Source organism: Rhineura floridana, chromosome 6 (genome assembly GCF_030035675.1).
Source record: "Rhineura floridana isolate rRhiFlo1 chromosome 6, rRhiFlo1.hap2, whole genome shotgun sequence".
Taxonomy (NCBI): Eukaryota; Metazoa; Chordata; class Lepidosauria; order Squamata; family Rhineuridae; genus Rhineura; species Rhineura floridana.
The window spans coordinates 78,532,620-78,557,262 of NC_084485.1; the positions used below are offsets into that span (position 1 = coordinate 78,532,620).

Genomic DNA, 24,643 nt, shown 5'->3' on the forward strand with positions numbered 1-24,643 from the left:
AGTACTCCTGCATCCAACATTGTCACTGGAGGCTCAAGTGGTCTTGGTGGCTAGGAATGCCTATTTCCAGCTCCAGTTAGTTTGCTGGCTATGGCCCCTTTTGAACAGAGACAACTTGGCCAAAGTACCCTGGTAACGTTCAGATTGGATAATTGTAATGTGCTCTGTGTGAGGCTGCCCTTGAAGACGACTTGGAAACTTCAACTAGTTGAAAATGCAGTGACCAGATTACTGATTGGGGTTACTTTTAGGGCTCATATACCCCTGCTCTAAAACAGTTGCATTGTTTGCCAGTTTGTTTCTGGGCCCAATTTAAGATGCTTATGCTTGTGAATAAAGCCCTAAACAACGTAGGCCCAAAATACCTGAGAGAATGCCTCCTTCCCTACAGATCTCCTCAGGTGTTAAGAGCGGCAAAGGAGGCCTTCTTGGTAGTTTGACCATCCTCAGAAGTGAGGGAATGGTAGTCTGGAACGGGGCATTCTCTGTGGCAGCCCCTAAGTATGGAATTCCCTCTTCATGGAGGTGTGCCTGGCACCTTCTCTGTACAGTTTTTGGCTACAGATGCACCTTTGGCACTTGAGATGTAGGTTTTCAGGACCCACTATGTTTTTGTTAATGTAATTAGTTTTAATGGCTTTTATTACTGAATTTTAGATTGCTGTAACCCTGAGACCTGCTGGTGAAGGGCGGGTGGTGGTGGTGGTTAATAATAATAATAATAATAATAATAATAAAAAGTTATTTGGCTCCCAATTGTCTCTGGCCATTCCTACCATTGGCAGGCAACCCCTGGAAAGTTGTCTGTAAGAGAATGCAGCCTTGGGCTGAAAAAGGTTTTCTACCCTGATATAAAGTATATAAATATATAAAAATATGTTGGCTAATCCTATGCAGACATATCCTTTCCTGGTCATCTGACATGTATAAATATGACCAACAATAAGTGGTTGCCACATCGGGCAACAGATTGGGTGGCATTCGATTAACTTTTTGCAGTAGCACTAGAGTTAGCGCCAGTGCAATGGGGTCCCCCCCCCCGGTGTGTACCATGCACTATTCCTATATTTGCTCTTGAGAGTTGGGGAAAACCCCAGAAAAAATTTGTGCTGATGGAACAATTGGTTTAGTACTATGGCTTTTCTAAAATCAGTTTTTGATTTGCAAATTTAACAATGAAAGGAAAGGAAAAGAAAACAAAGAAAAAAGTAATAAAATGAGCAAAAATGCTGAAGATACAGATAATAAAAATTAAATTAATTCTTTTTTGTGGAACAAATAGGTTGAGTGTAGGATATATACATTAGATCAGCTGATAGGCTCAGATGGAGAGTTTTTGTCATTTCCTATTTTACAGCTTAAATATCAGTTACTGGCAGAATGGCAATATTTTCAATTACAATATTTGCTAGTATCTATTTATGACCCATCTGCCTGAACAGTGGAAAATAGGTGTAGAATCTATACAAAATATTTCTTTAGACCTGAAATTGAGATTGATTCAGCAAGAGTTAATATTCCAAGCATGTTGGACTCCACAATGTTTGTATCGGAAGATACTGTCTAATATAGGTAGATGTTGGTGCAGTGCTGAGAATGCCTCATTGAGGCGCATGATATGGGCTTGTCCAGTGATACCTTCTTTCTGGTTGTTAAGGTATATTCGCTAATAGGCAAAAAAACCTTGTGGTTTAAGAACATATCTATAGCCCACAGATATTTCTATCAAACTTTAAAAAGCAGGGAAATTAGGCAGCTATAATGAATGCACCAGGGGAGCAGGAGATCTGACCTCTCTGAGATATTGTACTGCCCTACAAATTGGTCAAAATGCAAACACAATTTGGGTTAGTCTTTCACAGTCCAATCCACTTGCTGTGTAGCTTGGAAGAATTTGGTAACATGTCCCTCTGAGCAGGGGAGGGGATTGGGTGGGTGAGCACTGGGCAGAGGGGAAGCCCCTTTCCTTTCCAAAAGGAAAACATTGTGAACAGGATCATTGCTTTTCACCATTTCCCCCACCTTTTTATTCTACATTAGGCAGTTGTAGTCTCCCGCCCAAATTTAAACCAAAGCTTTCTCTGGCCACATCTACACCAGGCCTTTATTTCACTTTGGACAGTCATGGCTTCTCTCAAAGAATACTGGGAAGTGTAGTTAGTGAAGGGTGCTGAGAGTTGCTGGGAGAGGCCCTGTTCCCCTCACAGAGCTTCAATAAGAGCGGCTGACTGTTAAACCGCTTTGGCCACTGGAGCTCTGTCAGGGGAATAGGAGTCTCCTGTCAGCACCCTTCACAAACTACATTTCCCAGGATTCTTTGGGGGAACCCTGATTATCTCAGGTGAAATAAAGGTCTGGTGTGGGTGTGGATCCTGATTAGCCAAGCCAAGCAGCAGTGAGTCTGGCTTTTAGAACACTGACAGTTGGTTCTTACTGAGCATGCCCAACTTTATAATAGACTTGAATGCAAATTTTCTTAAATTAATTAAAAATCAGCCAGGCCTTTTTTTAACTTTTAAACTGCAGAAGATGAAGGTCAGAGTATGGGGCAAGGTCAGTAACTGGATTACAGGTACTCTGTGAACATGGCTGATTTTTAATTATTTTGAACAAATTATGAGAACTCTGACAGAAAAAAGACCAAAAGGGGTCTGGGTTTACCCCCCTCTTTTTACAATTTGAACTCTCGATTCTCTGACTGTTATGTGTATCGTCATGAAAATTTAGAGAGTTTGTTAAGCAAGTATTTCTGAATTCAGGACTATAAGTTTTGTAAGGTTTTGTTTTGAAGTGAGCTTATGGGAAGGATCAGAATGGCATGGGGGTGTATTTTCAATTTAACATTATGGAATGTGAAAAATCCACACTGGCTATAGTATAGTATAGTATAATTAATTTGTACTGGCAAAATCCTTGACATTTGCAGATGTTGATGCACTTTTAAAATATATTCCTGTAGTATATGGAAGTTAACATCTAACAAAAGTGGACTTTGCACACAGTTATGGTTGCGAAGAGACTTCGAACTTGGAAGGGTAAATACCCATAGTCTATTACACAATATGGTGAAGACTTCATTGCTCTGTCTGCATTTGAACATATTTCATAGAGATGTCAGGTTCGAGTGGAAACCATATTTTGACATCTGGAGGGCTTACATTAATTTATATGCTTAAGTCAGGTTGCATGTACTGATGGGTACTGTATCCGTAATGTAAACTGATGGTAGTTTATTGTTAATATTCATATATTTTTTTCTTTAATTGATTTGTTTTTTGTATCTTCAGCCTTAGTGCTATGTTGAATACAACCTATTAAAACCATAACATCTGACATGTTTTGCTCTGTTTCCTTCAATTTCAGCAGACACAGCCTAAAAACTTAGTGCAGGTGTTCAGATTTTCCTTAGGATAGTTATATATCATAGAGCACAAGGCTGAATTGTTTTCCAAAATAGCACTAAGCCAAAATGTGCAAATCTAAATGAAATATTTTTGCTCTGGCTTGGCAGAAGTTGTCTTTCCACCCTTGCTTCCCCTGGCAATCCACCAAAAAGCCTCTCCTGAGGGTTGGGGACCCTCCTGAATGGGTGATCTCTGGTGAAGAAAGGTTGAGAAAGAAGGGGGGGCGCGCTGAAAACTGGTGGTACTGCAATGGTGGAAGTTTGCAAAATGTGCCCCCTCCCTTTCAGTTCTCTCTTACTTTCAAATGTTGTGTTCGCTTTCATTTTTTAGTTGACCACCGCTTCTTGTGTGATCTAAAACCAACAAACCTGTTTGGATCACAAAATATCCTTTGTGCATATATATTTTATTAGTTGTCCATGTGATCCATATCTTTTAGTACTTGGTGAAATTCCACCAAGAATTGTGATCTTTTTAGCAGTACAGGCATACCCCACTTAACGTTGCCCCACTTAATGTTGCCTCGCTATAATGTACATGCTCCATTTGTCCCTATACCCTGCTTAACGTTTGCGCGCTTCGCAATAATGCATACTTTATGGCATGACGCCGCTGCCATCTAGTGGTGATTGTGTGCAGTACAAGTGAAGACAATTGTTTCACTTAAAGGTTATTTTCGCTTAAAGTATACTCTCCGGTCCCATTGCATACGTTAAAGCGGGGTATGCCTGTAAAGCATTTTATTTTATTTTTGCTGCTCACCAAGTTTTTCTTTGACTCTTTTACCCTTCTTTACAACCTGTGGCTGAACGTTAATGTCTTTGGCTGTTTTTTATTTAAGACTCTGTTCAGGCATCAGTACACTTAGTATTAATTTATATTGTGGCCCAAGGGTTGGAAATGCTGGAAAGAAGGGCAGTCTGGATCCCCTGTTGACTCTTCCAGATGCTGCCCTTGAATCATCAATTAGTATGTAGCCTTTATTGTGTCCAAATGTATTTAGTGTTTGGCATAGTATGGCCTGGTTGCTACTGTACCATTAGAACCACTGATCTACCTTCCTACCCACCCTATGGCAAGCAGTGTCTTATCAGTGCCTCATTCTCAAACTCATCCCTGTTTGGTGCTGCCCAATGTTTCAAAATGATGGTGGGCCAAAAAAGAGCAAAATAATGGTGGGTGGGTGGAGGGGAGGAAAATTATTACACTTTTTTTTGGGTAAACCATCAGCTATAGAGAAATGTAACTATTTGTAGACTTTACTTTTTGTTGGGGGGGTTGTCCTTTGGAACTCTAATGACTCAGTAGTTTGAAGAACTGAACATATAATTTCACATTGAAGCTCTGCAGCTGATACATCAAAATAGTTCAGATTTGTTTGTTATTTCAGTTAGCTGAACTAGTGGTGCCATATAAACATCTGTGTGCATTGCATACATACTAAATTAACAACAACCAAAAATTAATTGTCAGGGATGGAGTTCATGCAAAAATCCAACCCTGAATTCTGCAACTTTAATCCGAAGTAATATTTTCTGCTGTTTTTAAACTTTTATATGTAGCCTTTGGCATTAAAAAAAAGTTAATGAGTTGCAGAAATGATTCACCTTTGCCCAGCGGTATTCGTAAGGCCCTAACGTTCAGCTATTAGACATGGGCAAATCTGTTCCTAAGTAGTCCTGTTAAAATTGTTAGCTGAAACTTGTTGGTATCCTAGCCTAATAAGTTGCTGGAGTATTAACACAATAACAGTGTTCAAAGAATAAAGGCAGCAACAGGAATTGCTGCTCCCATAACAACTGTGCTACTCCCCCACTAATCATGACATTATCCTCTATCAACTCACCTAGTAAATGCATATGGAGCATGAGTTTCCATGGAGCAGCACTAAAAATGCATTGCTGCCAATACGTTGCTTTCATCTTCTAGGGTTTAGGCAAGTCAAGGCTATGGGAATAAGGAATAGCCACCTTCCTCTTTGTTGTTTTTGGGCCTGACACTAAGTTTTTGAATAGAAACTTTGCATGAGAAAGGCATGACATTTAACACCTCCGCCCCAACTGAGATCTTTATTCAATATTTCAGTACATGGCACAACTGACATAGATCCTTGTGTTACAATTACTAAGTACTGTTAAGGTATACCCTTGAGGAAAGACTAGAGTAAAGAGGTCAAAGAAAGCATTGACCTGTATAGCTGTGAGGTATTTTCAGTGATGTAGTGGAGCAGGTACAGGCAGTGCTGCCTTTTATTTCACAGCAGAGATGATGATGTACTCTCTTGGGGCACTATTTGCCAATCCTCCGCTTGCCAAATAAATAAATAGTTTGCTAAAATAAACCATAGGCCCTAAGCAGTGGCAAAAGTAGATTACATTAGTTTGCATTTCTAAGGGTTAACTGCCAGGTTTATTTTGAAAAATTCCAAAATTCATTTATTATGACCAACTAAAATGTCACAAAATAGTGAGCAACCTTTTGAATCCACCAGAACTCTTTATCAGTCTGGACATTAAACAAAGCAGGGTGTGTTTGTGTGTGAGGTGTATAAAATTATGCGTGGTGTGGAGATAGTTGATAGGGAAAAGTTTTTCTCCTGTCATAACACTAGAGCTTAAGAACATTCAATGAAGCTGAACGTTGGAAGCTTAGGGACAGACAAAAGAAAGTACTTCTTCATACAGTATAGGGTTAAACTATGGATTCGCTCCCACAGGAGGCAGTGATGGCCACCAACTTGGATGTCTTTAAAAGAGGATTAGACAAATTCATGGAGGAGGAAAAGGCTATCAGTGGCTACTATTTGTTTGTTTGTTTGTTTGTTTAGTTGTTTATTGCACATGTATACCGCCCCATAGCCAAAGCTCTCTGGGCAGTTTACAGCAACCAAAAACATTAAAACAAATACACAATTTAAAACACATATTTTAAAAACAATTTAAAACACAATTTAAAAATATTTGGCTATGCTCTTCCTCCATTAGTGGAGGCAGTATGATTCCAAGTGCCATTTGCTGGAAACTGCAGGAGGGGAGAGTGCTGTTGTACTCGGGTCCTGGCTACGGGCTTCCCACAAGCAATTGTTTGGCCAATGTGAGAACAGGATGCTGGACTAGATGTGTCACTAGCCTGATCCAGCAGGATTCCTTGTAAGTTCTTATGAGGGGAAAAAAGCTTGCTTGCTACTAAAGCTATAATTCACTCATAGGCAAAAAACCTTGCGGTTTAAGAATATACTTATAGCCCACGGATATTTCTATCAAACTTTAAAAAGCAGGGAAATTGGGCAGCTATAGTGAATGCACCAGGGGAGCAGGAGACCTGACCTCCTCTCTGAGATATTGTACTGCCCTACAAATTGGTCAAAATGCAAACACCATTTGGGTTGGTCTTTCACAGTCCGATCCACTTCCGGTGTACCTTGGAAGAATTTGGTAACGTGCCTCTGAGCATATGGTGAGTGGTGGCAACACCTGCCATCTCCAAAGATGGGGGATTATATTTTTGTATGTTTGTTTGTGTTCTTCCCACTTTGCTTCTTTCCTGTGTTACTAATTTTCTACAGAGAATCTAAACCAGAAAAATTTTCCCCTCCTTATTCATCCTAGAAATCTGTGTCAAATGTATTTTTATTAATTTTAAAGCCTTTTTATTAGTCATTGTCATGTGATGATGAAGACAGCCTTTTGTGTTTTATATTGGAGGTTATATTCTATTTCTATTTTGGTTGCATTAACAGTTGAATCTGAAACTGCAGTTTGATGTAAAATCAGACTGATTCCTTTTTTTTTTTTTTTTTTCCAATAATTTTTATTCAGATTTTCATAAAACATACAAGACAAAATCATAAAACATTCAAAGACAAAAAACAAAATCAAAAATAGTTAAACAAAAAGAAAAAAAGAGAAAAAAAAAAACAAAAATAAAAAATAAAGAGTAAAATATTGACTTCCCATTTGTCAAAGATCAAATCAGTTATAAGTCTATAATATATAACAATCCTGTCTCTTAAGTCATATTATAAAATCACTTTCCTCCAGTAGTTATCTTACTTAATCATCAAATCTCATAAACATTACTTTATTCTTTCCACAAAAAGTCAAAGAGAGGTTTCAATTCTTTAAGAAATATATCTATCAATTTTTTTTTCCAGATAAGCATATCGATTAATCCATCTCATTACTAATTATGATAATCTTATTGTCATAACCATAGTCAAAATAAACATTTCAATTAATCCATCACATCAGAATCTGTTAGGTTCAATAATTTCAGTAGCCATTGTTCTATTATCTCTATTAGTTCCATTTTCCATCTTCCATCTTCAGTAGTCTTGTTAAGTCCAGTAATTTCAATATCCAATCTTCCATTATCAGTATTCCATAATAATCTTGCTGTCAAAGCCATAGTCATATAGTAAGAGTCTGATGGGGATTACCTCTATCCCAAATATTTTCTTGCCATCCATTCTGAATAGGTTGCTGAAATACTGCTGTAAAATCATATCTCTGTTCTTTTTTTCAAAATACACTGGGTCATCTCTTAAAAGTTTTTCCATTGTCACATGGCTGCAGTTAATTCCATAGATTTTCTCTATATTGGGCTCCATCACATCATTCCAGTCCAGAAGATTATCCATGCCATTGATAACTTTATCTCTAGAATCTTCATTCATTTCTTCAGAGATAACATTGAGTTCCAAACAATAGATTTTATTTCTAAAGTCCATAGACTCCAAATCTTGTTCCTGTTCCACGTTGGTTCCAATCTCCGGGATCTCCTCTCTCACAGGGACCCCTATTCCAGTCTCCAGGGTCACCTCTCTCACAGGGACCCCTGTTCCAATCTCCGGGGTCTCCTCTCTCACAGGGACCCCTTCCAGGGTCACCTCTCTCACAGGGACCCTTATATCTTTAATCTCCTGCTTCATTTTACTCAATTCAATTTTCATTATCTCAATCTCATCCATTATTTTCTGAAACATAGTTATTTCCAGATTTTCAGCCACTTTCTTAATTGCCATTTTAAAAGAAAAATATAGGAAAACCACTTCTTATTTCAGCAACAATTGGGTTAATACTCCAAACTTGGTGACATCACAGTATAAACAGAGCAGACAGCCTTATCTCTCCAATAGTTAAGTAAACAAAATGCAGTTCCCAGGATCGAAACAATTAATGGCAATCGTCAAGAAACAGATTCGTCAAAATAAAATAGACCAAAAAGAGAGTAGTCTCAAAACAGTATAATATTTTTCAAAATAAAAATCTGGAATAGAAATCCCTCTTCTGTGTATATCTTTAGAATGCAAATCCAGGACAGCTTTTTGCAACAAAAACAGAGATAAGCTATTAATTAGTGCGTAGCAGAGAGAAGTTATGGCTCCCCAGTGAGATGTCAAAAACTGATCAATCTGGCAAATCTCTTTTAAACAGCAACAATTTAAGTCAAGTAAAAGAAAAATATAGAAAGAAGGGTGCTTGCCTGTTAGTGCGTTCTCTCTTAGAAGATAAGGTGAACGTTCGCTTTATCAGATAGAGCTTGCTGTTAAAAATCCGTCCCACCTTCGTCGGCTGGACCTCGTCCCATAAATTAATGAGATCTGGTCGTCCCAACAAAAATAGGCTTTGAGGTTAATCTCTTCGTTTCTCCCTACCCGGGAGAAGTTTAATCAGTCAAAAAAAAAAGAAAAAACTGACTGATATATCTGAATAAGCTTCTTTTGAGGCAGGAGCCCGTCTCAAAAGCAGGCACAGGCTAAGTCACCCTTCCCGGAAGTCTCGTAAAATCAGACTGATTCCAACATGTTGCTACTTCAGCAATGACTCTAGCTGTTGGAAAAAAGAGGATGCATGTTTTCAGCCTGCTATGTTTAAACCATTTTATTTAAAGCAAGGTGTTCACGGTCAATTAAAAACATAGAGCACATCTACCATTTTGCTAGAATATATTTCACCTCCTGCTGTTTTATCATGTGCAAATTGAGACACTCCTGAGGTCCACTGGAGACTATTCTGCAGAAGTCAGTGCCATTATTATGTTTGGAGTTTTTTTAGTGTAAATTTTGAAAAGTGTTGCTGTACTTCACATATTCACAGAAATAGAAACAAAAGAAAATGATTTCCTATAGGAAGCTTCACTAAAATTGCAAAGGAAATCAGACATATTCAAAGTGACCATCTGAACTATATCAGCTGTCTGAATAATGTTGGTTCCTCCCTGCTAAAACAAGATCAGCACGGCACATGTCTTGTTTCTGTTATTTGGGCTAATTGCAGGTGTTGCCACCACTCACCATATGCTCAGAGGCACATGTTACCAAATTCTTCCAAGGTACACAGGAAGTGGATTGGACTGTGAAAGACCAACCCAAATGGTGTTTGCATTTTGACCAATTTGTAGGGCAGTACAATATCTCAGAGAGGAGGTCAGGTCTCCTGCTCCCCTGGTGCATTCACTATAACTGCCCAATTTCCCTGCTTTTTAAAGTTTGATAGAAATATCTGTGGGCTATAGGTACATTCTTAAACCACAAGGTTTTTTGCCTATTAGTGAATTTCCCTGCTTTTTAATCCGGCAGGTAAGAAATGGGATCCTGTCCAAGTTTGCTGAGAATGGATTGATCATTTGCATGCTTATTGAGTTCAATGGGATTTACTCCTATGTGATCTTGGTTAGGATAGGAAAAACTGACCATGGGGGAGGAGGAGTGGGAGTGGGAAGGGGAAGGAACGTATTGGAGGGGGCAAAGGAAGGGGGAGGGGAAGGCAGGTTTGATCATTTGCATGCTTATAGAGTTCAGTGGTATTCACTTCCGTGCAATCATGCTTAAGATAGGTAAAACTGACCATGGGGAGGAGGAAGGGGAGGAGGAAGGGGAAGGGGAGGGGAGGGAGGAGATGGGAGGGTGGGTTTGATCATTTGCATACTTTTTGAGTTCAATGGGATTTATTTCTCTGTAATCATGTTTGAAAATGGAAATGGACTGCCTTCAAGTCAATCCCCACCTGTGGTGATCCTTTGAATAGGGATTTCATGGTAAAAGGTATTCAGAGGTGGTTTCACCATTGCCTTCCTCTGAGGCTGAGAGGCAGTGACCGGCCCAAGGTCACCCAGTCAGCTTCATGGCTGTGTGGGGATTTGAACCCTGCCCTCCCAGGTCATAGTCCAACACTGACCCAGGGAAGAGGCAGGGAGGGGAAGAGGATGGGGAGGGTTTAATCAAAATAGCACTCCACTTATCTGGGAGTAAGACCCACTGAACTCAGTGTGATTTACTTCTGAGTAGACATTTTCCTCCTTCCCTTCAAAATCATTGCAAGCATACAGAAACTCTGCTCCACTTACCTGGGAGTAAGCCCCACTGAACTCAATGGGATTTACTTCTGAGTAGACAATTTTCCTCCTTCCTTCCCTGAAGCTCATTGCTAGCACACACATGCTCCGCTCTACTTACCTGGGAGTAAGCCCCACTGAACTCAGTGAGATTTACTTCTGAGTAGACATTTTACCGCCTTCCTTCCCTCAAGCTCACTGCTAGCACACAGAACCTCCACTCCACTTACCTGGGAGTAAGCACCACTGCACTCAATGGGACTTACTTCCGAGTACACTTTTTAAAAATTGCAGAGTCCTTCAAAGCTCCCCCCCCATTTTTTGGCTCTTTCCTGCTCACCTCCATTCTGCTGCTGCTTTCTCCCTCCATCGGCCATTTTCTCTCTCTCGCATGCTTCCTCACACAGAGCAAGCTCAGCAGAAGGCCAGTGTGAGTCACATGTCTGTTGCCCACCAATCACAGGAGCAGACTTCCCCTGCTTCCTCCAAGTAACTGGAAGGGGAGGGGGAGGGAGAGTGAAATGAAAGAACTCTTCTGCGCATGCGGTACGTTATGATCCACTGTAATGCATTTTTTAATAAATTAATTAAAAATAAACCATGCCATTTTTTTAATTTAAACCTACTACAGATGAAGTACTGTGTTTGGGGCAAGTTCAGGGATTTGATTAGGGATACCTTACAGTCATCTCTGAGTTGTAATCAATGACAACAGATTATAACAATTTCTCAAGAAAAAAGTCCAAACGGCTTCTAGTTTTTTTCTCTCCTGTTTTTCACTTTAACCTGTGGATTCTCCGTGGGGAGGGGTGTGTATCACCAAGAAAACTTCCAGAGTTGTAGAGCAAGCGATTCTGAATCCAACAGTATAAGACTTGTAAGTTTTTGTTTTGAATTGGGACTATACAAAGCACCAGAAAGGGGTGTGTGTGGTATTTTCGTTTAACATGGTAGAATGCGAAAAATCCCTACTGATTATAGTATACAGCCACTCTTGTGGCTGTATAATATTGGCAGTGGTCAAAATCTCATTTTTGTTGTGCAATCTTAAAAGGGCCATGGCTATAGAAATTGTCATGAAGCGTGCCTGCACTTCAGAATTTACCACTACATCACAGGTCTTTTTGGCAGTGTGTGTATGGGGTGTCACAGTGCAGAATTTAGTTCACTGTGCAAGTACAGTATTAAACAGTGGTCCTCCGATTTGGCATCAAATTCAATCACTGGCACTTACTGGTAGGACTGGGTAAAATCTCTGACTAGCAATGGTTTTCTAGGGTTTCAGTGTAGACAGGCAACTTCCTAGAAAAGCTGAATTATATCTGTGCAAAGTGGCTTACATTCAAATCTATCCTGCTTACATAGTGGGGAACAGATTTGGGCTGCAAATCTCATTTTGTGTCCAGTTTACCAGCTTTTTGTAGGAATAAATGATAACTAAAAGGGGAAAGCAGTTTCACTCTGGTATTTGCCACATGCTTTCAAAGAGCTTCTGTGCTGGACATGCTGCTTTTGTGAATCTCTCTAAGATACTTTTTATATATGTTCCAGGCCAAATGTCTCCTCTCCCAGAACCGCTTTGTTTGCAGCTCAGTGTAACTGAGTAGCCAAGAACTTGTAATTATACTAATCAGAAATCCAATATTTTGGAAAAATGTGATGCTTCACTATTTATAGGTTCTAAATGGTACACATGGCTTGTACTCATCCTGCCTTTGGACAGGTTCATGTAACCACTTCTGTACTGGATCCTTGCCTTTCTTGGCTAATAAAAGCTAGCAGGGATAGAACAGCCGGCTGGGCCAGGGAAGTGATTAATGCCTCTCTGTGAGAGGGAGTGGTCCCTGGCCGCCTGAAAGAGGCGGTAGTGAGATCACTCCTGAAGAGACCCTCTCTGGTCCCAGAAAATCTTAATAAATATAGGCTGGTGGCAAATGTTCCATTCCTGGGCGAGGTCCTTGAATGAGCGGTTGCGGGCCAGCTCCAGACACTCTTGGATGAGACTGATTATCTGGATCCATTTCAGTCGGGTTGCAGGCCTGTGATCAGCCATGGCACAAAGGCCCAGCAAGGTTTTGCTGATGCTTCCTGGGGAAGAGGAGAAAGGGCTTGTCTATTTCATGGGCTTTGTTCAGTCCTGGTACTGATGAAGGCTTCTAATTGAGGAGTGGAAGTAGAGAGTTTGTTTTCTGGTCTCATTTTCATGAAATGTTTGCTGCCTTCAGTGGTAAAATGTCATATCATGTCTTTTAATTATTTTTATTTTATGTTTATTTTAAAATTTATATCTTGACTTTCAGTGTAATACACACTCATTTTAATAGCAATTCTGTCTCTTAAACTGCGACATACTGCTTTAAGGGCTGGAGAGTGACCAGCAGCATATCAGGATCCTTTTTATGTCCACCATCTTCTTCTGACAGTTAAATTCAGACTAATGCCATTAGCAAATGAGCATGTTCAAGTCAACTCATATTCTGCTGACACGTAAGATGTTAAGGGGAAAAGATATTTATTTAGTTTTGTAATTGTCGTTATTTAAAATATTTCAGTAACTGAAATAATCCTAACTCCTTACCAGAGTCAGAGATTTTCCAGAATAAGTAAAAACTAGGGATATGCAAATAAACGATTCAAACTTTCTGACAATAGTGTTGTTTCTAGAGTTTACTTTTTGGAGACAGTCTCTTGTTTGCATTGGCTTAGTAATATGAAGGAAATATCTCTGTAGTGGGTTTTATTTGGGAACTGGGGGCGGGAAGCACAATTCTGTGGAACTATAGAGGCTCTGCACAAGGAGGTATTATCATGCCTGAAGATCTCATTTCATTCTAGCTTTATAAAGCTGTTGTGGGAACCAAAACACTCCCTTGCTACCCATGAATGTTTAGATTTCTTCGCTACCCTTGCATATAGTCCTTCAGCCATGCAGTGTTTGTCTGAGTGGCTGATCTTACAAGCCTATCCGTACCTTCTGGTCTTAAATCAGAAGGCAGGCAGGTAACTGGGACTGGCTGTCCCCAGTTTTGATGTTTTCTACTATATAGTAGAGATTGTTAGTTAATTTATTAAATTTAGCAATCGCTTAGCAACAACAAAATATCCTGAAGTAATTTACAAGAATAAAATACAGTGATGTAGTAAAAAAGAACTATGGCACATCAATGGTTTATTTTAAGGAGAAACACTAGCAGTTTGAGCAATCTGCATATCTTTGCCAGATGAGCTGGGCAATAAAGAAGGTCATAGAACTGTTGCAGCAGCAGTTTTAGAGCATGTTATTACCCTGGGGTGGGTAGTATGTTGTGGGAGCAACAGATCATAGTGGTGACTCTCTCTCTGTGTGTGTTTGTGTGTGTTCTTTAGGTGGGTTGTACTTCTTTAGGTGGGGTTGGAGCCAATATTTGTATACCATGAGTAGCAAGATAATAGTCAACTGTGAGCTTGTTCTGTGAGAATAGAATTGGGATAATGGCTGGGGGTGGGGGCAGGAAGAATCCAAGAAATTGCTGTTGAGAAATGTCATGTGCTTATTTTCATAAAGCCAGATGATGTGTCACTTGACTTTGGTGTGTGCAGAAGAAAATGAGCAGGGTTACAGGGGCAGCCATACCCATACCTTGCACATACGCATTATATGGCACTGTTTCCTCCCTGCTTTCCTTCAGATGTTTTTGACTATAACTCCTATCAACATGGCCACTGGTCAGGAATGGTGGGAGCTGTAGCCTAAACATCTGAAGAGCAGATGTGTAAAATTTCTGGAAATTTTGAAGCCATGGGAAAAAAAGATTTCTCCCCCCCCCCCAAGGTTGGTGTTTTTTTTTTTTTTTTTTAAAGCTGAAGTGTTGGGGAAAATATGCAATACTTATTTTTTTTAGCACAGATTGAAAGTAATGTTACTTTAGGAATATAAAATGTATTATGAATAACTGTCATGTTTGATATGTTAAAAGTACAGTTTATTCAGACAACAATAATTTGAAATTCTTTTTTAAATTTTTTGTTACAAACTGAGCTACAAGTTCTTGAACTGTAAGGAACCTAGCATCTCTTTGTTTTTGCCAGTTTTTAGGAGCAGGCAAAAACAATAAAAACAAAAGAAACCATCAACATTATATTTATTTACTTAATTATTTGTTAAATTTATATCCTGCCCTTCCTTCCAGAGGAGCCCAAGGTAGCAAACATGCAAGCAATAAAACATCTAAAAACATATTTTAAAAAGTAAAACAAATGTATTAAAATTATTATGTATCCTCCAGCTCTCCACATTGCCAAGCAGACAAAACACTCAATTCCATAGAAAGAGCTGAGAAAAAGATGAGGCGGAGGAACTAAGGCTCACTGAATGCTACATGAAATTTAATCAGTCTCATTTTCTCAGTCAATTTCTGCTTCTTTATGTTCTACTTTCTCCCACTCCCATTCCTTTGAGGCCTAGTCAAGAGGACAGGAACAGATTCACCAACTATGCCAAGAAGAGGAAGCCCACAAGCAAAGAAAGCACTTCTTTCTCTTGTGTCAGTGGTAGTGTCTCTTAGAGGCAGAAACACATCTTGCTCTTGCGTTTGAGAGTTGTACTCTAACAGAGCAATCCAAGTAATGGGAAGCCGGTGGAGGAGGGGGCGATGGAGGAGGAGCTGGCGGGCAGCTCTGCGGCATCCACTTGCCTTTCAGGAGCTGCTGGGCCAACTGAACGCTGGCTCAGTTGGCAACTGTGCATGGGGACCAGGAGGTAAAAGCCAGCTCCAACAAATACTCCTATCAGGGAGTAAGTGCTCTCCATTGACCGCGATTGTAATTGTTTACCTATGCCAACCTTTTTTTCTGGTGGAAGTTTTGGCTGGATCAGGACGCAAGGTAGTGCTCCAAAGGGGAGTTGGATATAGTGGAAGTTGCTCCCCTCACTTCCACCTCTGCCTGCTTTCAGAACACCCCCTTTTTGGGGCTTCCGCTGACTCTCCATCTGCCTGGCTAGGCTTCCCCAGCGGACCCCCAACTGTGCAGACAAGGTCCCAGTGGCACCACAGCTCAGCCTGGATGAGGGGCTTCTGCTGGCAGAGACCAGCTGCTCAGGGACCTGCTGGCTCAGCTGGGGGTCCACCATATACAACTCCTTCCAGCCCAGGTCAAATACAAATTGGATTGCTTGCTAAGTGTACAACTCAGGACTTGCTTGAGTATAGGAACTGTAATAGTCTGGTACTGTACATGAAAATGGAAATGGACTGCCTTCAAGTCAATTCCAACTTATGGCGACCCTATGAATAGGGTTTTCATGGTAAGCGGTATTCAGAGGTGGTTTACCATTGCCTTCCTCTGAGGCTGAGAGGCAGTGACTGGCCCAAGGTCACCCAGTGAACTTCATCGCTGTGTGGGGATTGAACCCTGGTCTCCCAGGTCATAGTCCAACACCTTAACCACTACTCCATGCTGGATACTGTACATAGTGTTACTTAAAAGTCTTTCTGTTACTTGGCTTTTGAAATCATTTAGGGGGAGTAAATATATTTACATCTTGTCTTAAACATTTAATTCATTCTGGGGAAAATTCATAATCCAATTTTTTGGGAGGGGAAGATTTGGGGGGAAACTGTTTTCTCCTATAATCTTTCTCCCCGTCCCCCTGGGCCTTCACATCCTTGCTGGAGAGTATCAGGTTGAGGAAGGCTGGTGCTGAGAATACAGCTGAGGCTACATCTATGGAATGTCAGCTTTAGCTTTTCTCATCCTCATGCCTCTTCACTTCTGTGTGGTTTCTGCCACTTTCCAGGATCAGGAATTGTGACAACTTCCATCATATGGATTATACCTGTGCAACCTGCCTCCCCCGTGAATTCACTACCACATGGTTCTCTGTTTCACCCCTTCTGTGTGTATGTATTTTTTTTAAAGTAAAGCTTTTCCTTCAGTAAAACCAGCTGCTGTTCATATGACTATACTTTACATAAGGCTGCTCACAAATCTGGATGATAACATGGCTCCAATTTGTGGGTTTTATGGGCTTTTATTTTTCTTCAAGATCTAGTTTATTACAATCTCTGATTCTGAGCAAAGGGGCTGGAAGCTCTAGTTTATTTCATAAGAACCATATGTACTGAACAATAAGTCACAAAAAAGCTACATGCAGAGTTCAGATGTGTTCCATTTTTTCTATAAAAAGCAATTTAATGTGCTGAACTGAGTACAGTAATCTCAGGTATGTAGAGAACTAATTCTGTGCTGAACAGCAGTAATTTACATCCTACACAGCTTTTTCTTCAGTTCATGCTTTTAAAGAATCTGAAGGCCTGTGAATGTTTTATTTCTTTCCTTCAGTTCTCACCCAAGGATTATTTTCAGGAAAAGATCAGGTGTTTAGCCTTGGCCATGTTGTCCACTCAACATGGATAAAAGTGAATGACCAAATTAGGAGATTGTATTATTCTGAGGGTTTAATTTTCTATGCTCAGGAACTATTCTACATTCGAAAAAGAGGATCTCCCACTGTGATTGTTCACTTCTGCCTGAGGTAAGTGGAATGAGGGAAAGGAGTGCATGAACCTGTGCAAGCCTGAGGCATAATTTCTTCCATTTTTGGAAGATAATTCATCCAAAGATTGATGGGAATAATGCCCATGAGAGGCCTGAGATGGCCATGTACAAGTTACCCTTTTTTGTGTAGCAGTGCAGGCCAACAGTAGAAGATTACAAGCTCTAGAATGGAAACTCTTCTTCCCCACTGTTACGGTTATGGATTTTTTTCTTCTGGATAAAGATAATCTTTCTTGTCTGTCATCCGTATACACAGTAGCAGCCTTGGTATTGAGTTGATACTTAATCCCAACATAAGTTAAGTTTCTTTTTAAGTTGTTGTATATGATTTGAAGATTGTGGCTGGTAGATGCTATTGGAGGGCACTGATTCATAGGGTCACCATAAGTCATAATTGACTTGAAGGCACATAACAACTACAATCAGTTATTGGCACAAGCAAATTTAAAGTAACTTGGGCAAGTGAATATTGAGAAATTTGGACTGTGATTCCCCGAACCACTTAAATGGTGTTCTTGGTTCTACTTAAGGTAATATAACTACAGCTTGCTTAAGTATTCTGCTTGAATACATTGTGGATTACAGCCGTAAAACTGTAGCCAGAACTAAAACAAAGTGTCCACCTTGGAAAAAGTCTGTCTGAGAGAAATGGTCATGGTTACAGTTGTGTTTCCTTTGCTGTATTTTTAACACAAGTGTGTTTATAAATGTTGACCTGCCATCTTAACACATTACCACACTGCAACAATGTCAGTAGTGCCAGCAATATGAGATTATCACCTTTTGGACTGAGTAGCACTCAGCATTGTTCCTTCGAATCCATGTCCCTGCCTCACCATAAAGGAGGAACACAGTTTCTTCCTCCTCCCAGAATGTACTAGGGTAAAGGCTGATCCGTTTATTGGTGTCTCATTATACAGCTCTCCTGGGATTGTACCAATTCAGAATGAAGTTGTGGATGAAATGACTGAATGTTTTGGAGAAGCAGATTCAGTGGATAAACACCTTAGGACAAAGATGATAGCTTCAGCAACTGCCATTGCATAGAGTGGCCAACTGCTGACTAATGCTGGAATCCTAACCTAAATTACCTGGGAGTAAGCCCAATTGAATTCAGAAGGACTTACTTCTGAGTAGACATGGTTAGGTTTGTGCTATAAATAATCATGGATTGTTCTCCCTCCTTCCCACACCCCCAAAAGAATTAAAGGCTATACCATGATCAGTGTTAAGTTGTTCATTATAGCCTTCAATTAAAATTACTTTGCAAAATGTGGTATCTGCAATATTTAGCCCTACAAATAAAAATATTTGATTCTTCCTTTCTCTAGGAAAGGACCTATGAACTAGTTAGTTATTAAACAAGTTAGTCAAAATAGCCCCAGGAGTAGATTTTTGGAACACTGCGTACCTGAGACTTAGGCCAGTCAGATACTGCATTTTCTGTATTACATTGGAGCATATAAGGTTTAGCTTTGTTTTTGTTTTTATGTGTGTAGTTTAAGTGAGTATGCTGGTGGAATGTACTTTCACTCTGCAGTCCTGTTTTCAGGATTCAGGCCTTCAAACTACTGAATTTTTTATCAATGTTTTGTACATGACAAAGGCAAGGGGAGTTCAGTAGTGGATCTGGAGTATATGAGGCATGGGAACTAGTCATGTTCACTAAGAATCAGGGCTAGGGGCTACATGAGCAGACAGTTGCTCAATGGGAACTTTGTTCAGCTCTCTTGGCTTCTGAATTGTCACCAGACACCATAGCTGTTCTTGCAAGTGTTTGTTTATTTTAAAAATGATTCTGTGGATATCTCATTCTGTGCCAGGTACAGTTCCTTATTTCTAACACAGTCCTAATCTTTTACAGTTTCAGTCTTATATTATTGGCTGTATTATTGTCTTCTGCATGCTTTCCATTCCCTCTTGTTTGTTTTTAAGTATTTAGCTGGGATGTGTCTGTTCAGTATGTTCAGTTTCCCTGAAGTGAATGGGCGTTTAAATGCATGCACTCTGCTGGTTTGTAGATCAGAACAATAATCTTGTAAAAAGTTCAATGGTCAGGTCTACATGCTATGACTGGCATACATATCTTGGCGTACACATCCCAGAGGTCAGATCAGGATAAGTAGGTACTGATGCCATCGTCTTAAACTAAGGCATTCTAGAAGCCAGAAATATACATTGTGGCTTACTAGCATTTCAAGAAATCACTTTCATTGATGTGGACTTGGTATTATGTAACAAAACTGAGGTATCTCCTCTGAGATTTGAGAGCCAATACTCTTCCAAACATTGACAAATGTATAAAATAATTCAGATCTGACAATAGAAATTCTGTATTGGTCATTTTAATAACAGTTGATAATAATGGGGACAATAAATAGTATGGATTATTATTATTAGTAGTAGTAGTAGTATACCTGTTTTGGTATGACTCTTATAGCTATCTTTGCCTACAAAGTAAGGGTAACACTGACTTAAGTGTATTTGAGCTTCACGGGTTAAAGTTCTAGGCAAGAGCTAAACTATTTTCCCTATATTGTATTGAAGTATTGGGATTAAAAATATTTTCTTTGCTGCTAAATACTGTGCCCCACCCGGTTAGGAAAGCAAATTCCAGCAATGAAACAAGTGTGAGTTCCAATGAAAATATGACATTGTGAAGACTGCCTTTGTCTTTGGAAATATGGAGTCTCTACCCACAGTGAAAAGGAGCAGTTTTCTGCTTTCCTAGTTGAAGCCGAACTAGCAGGCCCTGCATATGGCAAGCTATCTATACCTTCCCAAAAACAAGTACATGGAGGTCCACATTCCACAGCAGTGTGTGCAGGAGACACTCTATACCAGCCAATATTGGGGAGGTGAACTGCTGAGGTACATTTGGGTTCTGTCTCTTTTTCCCAGGGTTGTATTCCAGCTCCTTGTCAGACACTTTTTTGGTTGCAGGCTAAGTTTGAAATTGATTTAGTGCTGGAATAATTCACTTCATTAGTAAGCTGCTTGCAATGTTTGATAATATTTTTAGACAGGACAGATTTTACTAAGCTGCAGAGTTGAGATGAGCTCCCTTAAAGCTGGTTCCGGGGATTATGGTGGCAAATTCAGCAGTTGATTTCATTAGCAAGCAGTTTCCTAGATCCAAATTGTCCTTTTTAGAGCTTAAACGCCAGATCCAAGTGCAACTTATTTGTTCCTGTTGGTATTCTGGGCAAATACTGGTGAATAATTGGGAGCACTGGCAAATTTATAGGAAGAGCATCTTGGCTTTAGAAAAAAAGGGCTTTTCTTGGGAGTAAATGGGAATCCACTGTTTTTCTGGAGCACTGGGAAAAGGTATGCTTAAATTTCCAATGCTTTCTCACATCAAGGGAATTTGTTTCCATATATTTGCAAGCTTCAAAATCCAGTTTTTTCCAATATGATAGACTGTAACCTAGAGTTTTGACAGTTTATTGTATGATATCTTGTGACTTTGTTTTGGAGGTTTGCCATGTGGTGGTCATCCTGAATTTTTGAAAATGTTTGCCTGATTTCTGTTGTTGTTACCGTAATTTTTATGGTTTATGGCAAGGACATATGCCTTGTACTTGGCCAGATCATTAGTCTGTTTAGCTCAGTATCGTCTACAGTGATGGACAGTTTCAGACAGGGGATGTTCCCAAAGGACATTCCCTGGAAATGCTGGGGATTGAATCTGGGACCTTCTGCATGCAAAGCAGATAAACTACCACTAAGCTATGGCCCTACCCTCTGACAAAATTCTGACATTCTAAGCATGCCTGCTTGGACTCTCACAAATACCAAGTGCTTGTTGGTGGAATATTATATGAACAATAAAATTGTTAGTTTTCCCACCGAACTCATTTCCCACCGGCTGGGCTAAGGAAGTGATAAATGCCTCCTTGAGTGAGGGAGTAGTCCCTAGTAGCCTCAAGGAGGCAGTAGTAAGACCTCTTTTAAAGAAACCTTCCTTAGACCCAGATAACTTAAACAACTATAGACCGGTGGCGAATGTCCCCTTTTTGGGCAAGGTTCTGGAGCGGGTGGTTGCCGGTCAGCTCCAGGCGCTCTTGGATGAGACCGATTATCTGGATCTGTTTCAGTCCGGTTTTAGGCCTGGTTTTGGCACTGAAACAGCCTTGGTCGCCCTGTACGATGACCTTTGTCGGGAGAGGGACAGAGGGAGTGTGACTCTGTTGATTCTCCTTGATCTCTCAGCGGCGTATCCTTCTCGCGGAGGCACTGCTTGGCAGTGGTTCCGCTCCTACTTGGCGGATCGTCGCCAGAAGGTAGTACTTGGGGAACATTGCTCGACACCTTGGACTCTCCATTGTGGAGTCCCTCAGGGGTCAGTTTTGTCCCCCATGCTTTTTAACATCTACATGGAGCCTCTGGGTGCCGTCATCAGGAGTTTTGGAGTGCGTTGCCACCAGTACGCTGATGACACGCAGCTCTATTTCTTCTTTTCATCCTCTACAGGTGAGTCTGTGGATGTGCTGAACCACTGCCTGACCGCGATAATGGACTGGATGAGAGCTAATAAACTGAGACTCAATCCAGACAAGACTGAGACACTGTTGGTGAATGCCTTCCCTGTTCAGATGGTGGATGTTTACCCTGTTCTAGATGGGGTTACACTCCCCTTGAAGGAACAGGTTCGTAGTCTGGGGGTGCTTTTCGATCCTTCCTTGTCTCTTGAGGCGCAAGTGGCCTCGGTGGCAAGGAACGCGTTCTACCATCTTCGGTTGGTAGCCCAGCTACGCCCCTATCTTGACAGGGATGACCTCGCCTCAGTTGTTCATGCTCTGGTAACTTCTAGGCTGGATTACTGTAATGCGCTCTACGTAGGGCTGCCCCTGAAGACAGTTCGGAAACTTCAGCTAGTGCAAAATGCAGCAGCCAGACTGCTGACGAGGACCAGCCGGTCAGCACATATAACGCCTGTTCTGGCCCATTTGCACTGGCTACCTATCTGTTTCCGAGCCAGATTCAAGGTGCTGGTTATGACCTATAAAGCCTTACACGGCGTGGGACCGCAATATCTTGTGGAACGGCTCTCCCGCTATGAACCTACCCGGTCACTTCGCTCAGCATCTAAGGCCCTCCTCCGGGTACCAACACATCATGAAGCCCGGAGGACAGTTACTCGATCTAGGGCCTTTTCTGTAGTGGCCCCCGAATTGTGGAATAGCCTCCCCGAAGAAATACGCCTGGCGCCTACGCTTCTATCTTTTTGGCGCCAGGTTAAGACCTGGCTATGCTCCCAGGCATTTTAATGTATTTAACTTTTAGATTTCTGTTGTTCCTTGTTTGTGTTTATTATTGGTTGGCTGATTTTATTATGATATTTTGTATTTTAATCTTTTTGTACACCGCCCAGAGAGCTATTCGCTATGGGCGGTTTAAAAATGAAACAAATAAATAAAAAATAAATAAATAAAATAAATTTTGTTTTCCTTTATGCATTCTTAGGGTTCATAGGTAAATCTCATTGGACATATTACAACATGTATAAATACCTTCATTGTTCAGAAGTTTCTTCTAAGCATAGATTAATATCTTGATTTGTACTTGGCCTTTCAAAAAGCTTTTGACAAGGTACCTCACCAAAGACTCCTGAGTCAGCTTAGCAGACATGGTATAAGAGGACAGGTCCTCTTGTGGCTCAGAAACTGGCTAGGAAACAGAAAGCAGACAGTAGAAATCAATGAACAGTTCTCCAATGGAGGGATGTAGAAAGTGGAGTCCCCCAAGGATCGGTATTGGGACCTGTGCTTTTTAACTTGTTCATAAATGATTTAGAATTAGAGGTGAGCAGGGAGGTGGCCAAATTTGCTGATGATACTAAATTGTCCAGGGTTGTTAAAATCAAAAGGGATTGTGAAGAGCTCCAAAAGGATCTCTCCAAACTTAGTGAAGGGGTGGTATAATGGCAAATGCATTTCAGTGTAAATAAATGTAAGGTTATGCATATTGGAGCAGAAAATCTTAATTTCACATATATGTTCATGAGGTCTGAACTGGAGGTGACTGACCAGGAACAAGACCTTGGGGTTGTAGTGGATAGCTTGATGATGTCGACCTAGTATGCAGTGGCTGTGAAAAAGACAGATTTCATGCTAGGGATCATTAGAAAAGGTAATGAAAATAAAACTGCCGATTATTATTTTATTTATTTATTTATTAAATTTATATACCGCCCGACTATCATAATGCCATTATACAAATCTATGGTGTGGCCACATTTGGAATACTGTATAGAGTTCTGGTTGCCTCACCTCCAAAGGGGAATTTTAGAGCTGGAAAAGGTTCAGGAAAAGGCAACCAAAATGATCAAGGAGATGAAGCGACTTCCTTATGAAATGTTGCAGCATTTGGGGCTTTTTACTTTAGAGAAAAGAATAAGAGGTGACATGATAGAAGTGAATCAAATTATGCATGGCATGGAGAAAGGGGATAGAAAAACATTTCCCCCTCTCTTATAACACTAGAACTCATTGACATCTAATGAAGCTGAATGTTGGAGGATTCAGGACAGACAAAAGAAAGTGCTTCTTCACATAGCACATAGTTAAAACGATGAAATTCACCCTCACAAGAGGCAGTGATGGCCATCAACTTTGAAGGCATTAAAAGAGGATTAGACAAATAGAGGATAAGGCTACTAGCCATGATAGCTATGCTCTGTCTCCATAGTCAGAGGCGGTATGCTTCTGAATAACACTTGCTGGAAACCTCAGGAGAGGAGAATACTGTTGCAGTCAGGCCTGCTTGAGGACTTTCCATGAACAACTGATTGGACACTGTGAGAACAGGATGCTGGAGAAAATGGGCCATTGGCCTGATCCAGCAGGCTCTACGTATGTTCTTGTGGAACAAATGGAAGTCTGGATTTCCAACTTCAAATCTTCTACTGGTCACCAAAAAATCACGAAAACCTGTATCAAACATTGTATTAGTTGTCTAGTCGCTTGAAGATGGCTTTCACTCACGTGTAGGTCAGCTATACTACCAGTTGTATGAATTTGAATTTATTTAATTCGGTCCAAGACCAGCAATCTACCAGTTGTATAGAACACACCCTGCCAGCCTGGGCTCCTACTGGGAGAAAGGGCAGGATATAAATCAAATAAATAAACAAACACACTAGCAGTAGATCTCTTCAGAGCCATGATATATGCAAATAACTTCTTCTTTGGTGCTCAGTATCTTCTACCTTCTAAGCTCAGGGCAATTACAGGGAAAAAAGATTTATTATTAAATTACACTGTTACCCAGTCCTTTCTCAGAGATCTTATGGCAGTGTACCTAGTCTCCCTGCCATTATATCTTGACATCAGCCTTAAGCTGAGAGGCATACTGGCCAAAGG

General features: G+C 40.5%; 1 protein-coding gene across 3 annotated transcripts in view; it reads left to right on the plus strand.

The window, feature by feature from the left end:
- Window positions 1–24,643, plus strand: part of AHCYL1 (adenosylhomocysteinase like 1) — a 93,036-nt gene that overhangs the window by 16,353 nt on the left and 52,040 nt on the right. Inside the window, exon 1 of one of the 3 annotated variants that reach the window (XM_061632601.1) lies at window positions 18,710–19,099. The exons of the other annotated variants lie outside the window; for them this stretch is intronic. The gene's annotated coding sequence lies outside the window, so the exon portion shown is untranslated. Of the gene's footprint in view, window positions 1–18,709; window positions 19,100–24,643 lie in introns of those variants that run through there. 3 annotated transcript variants of the gene reach the window in all.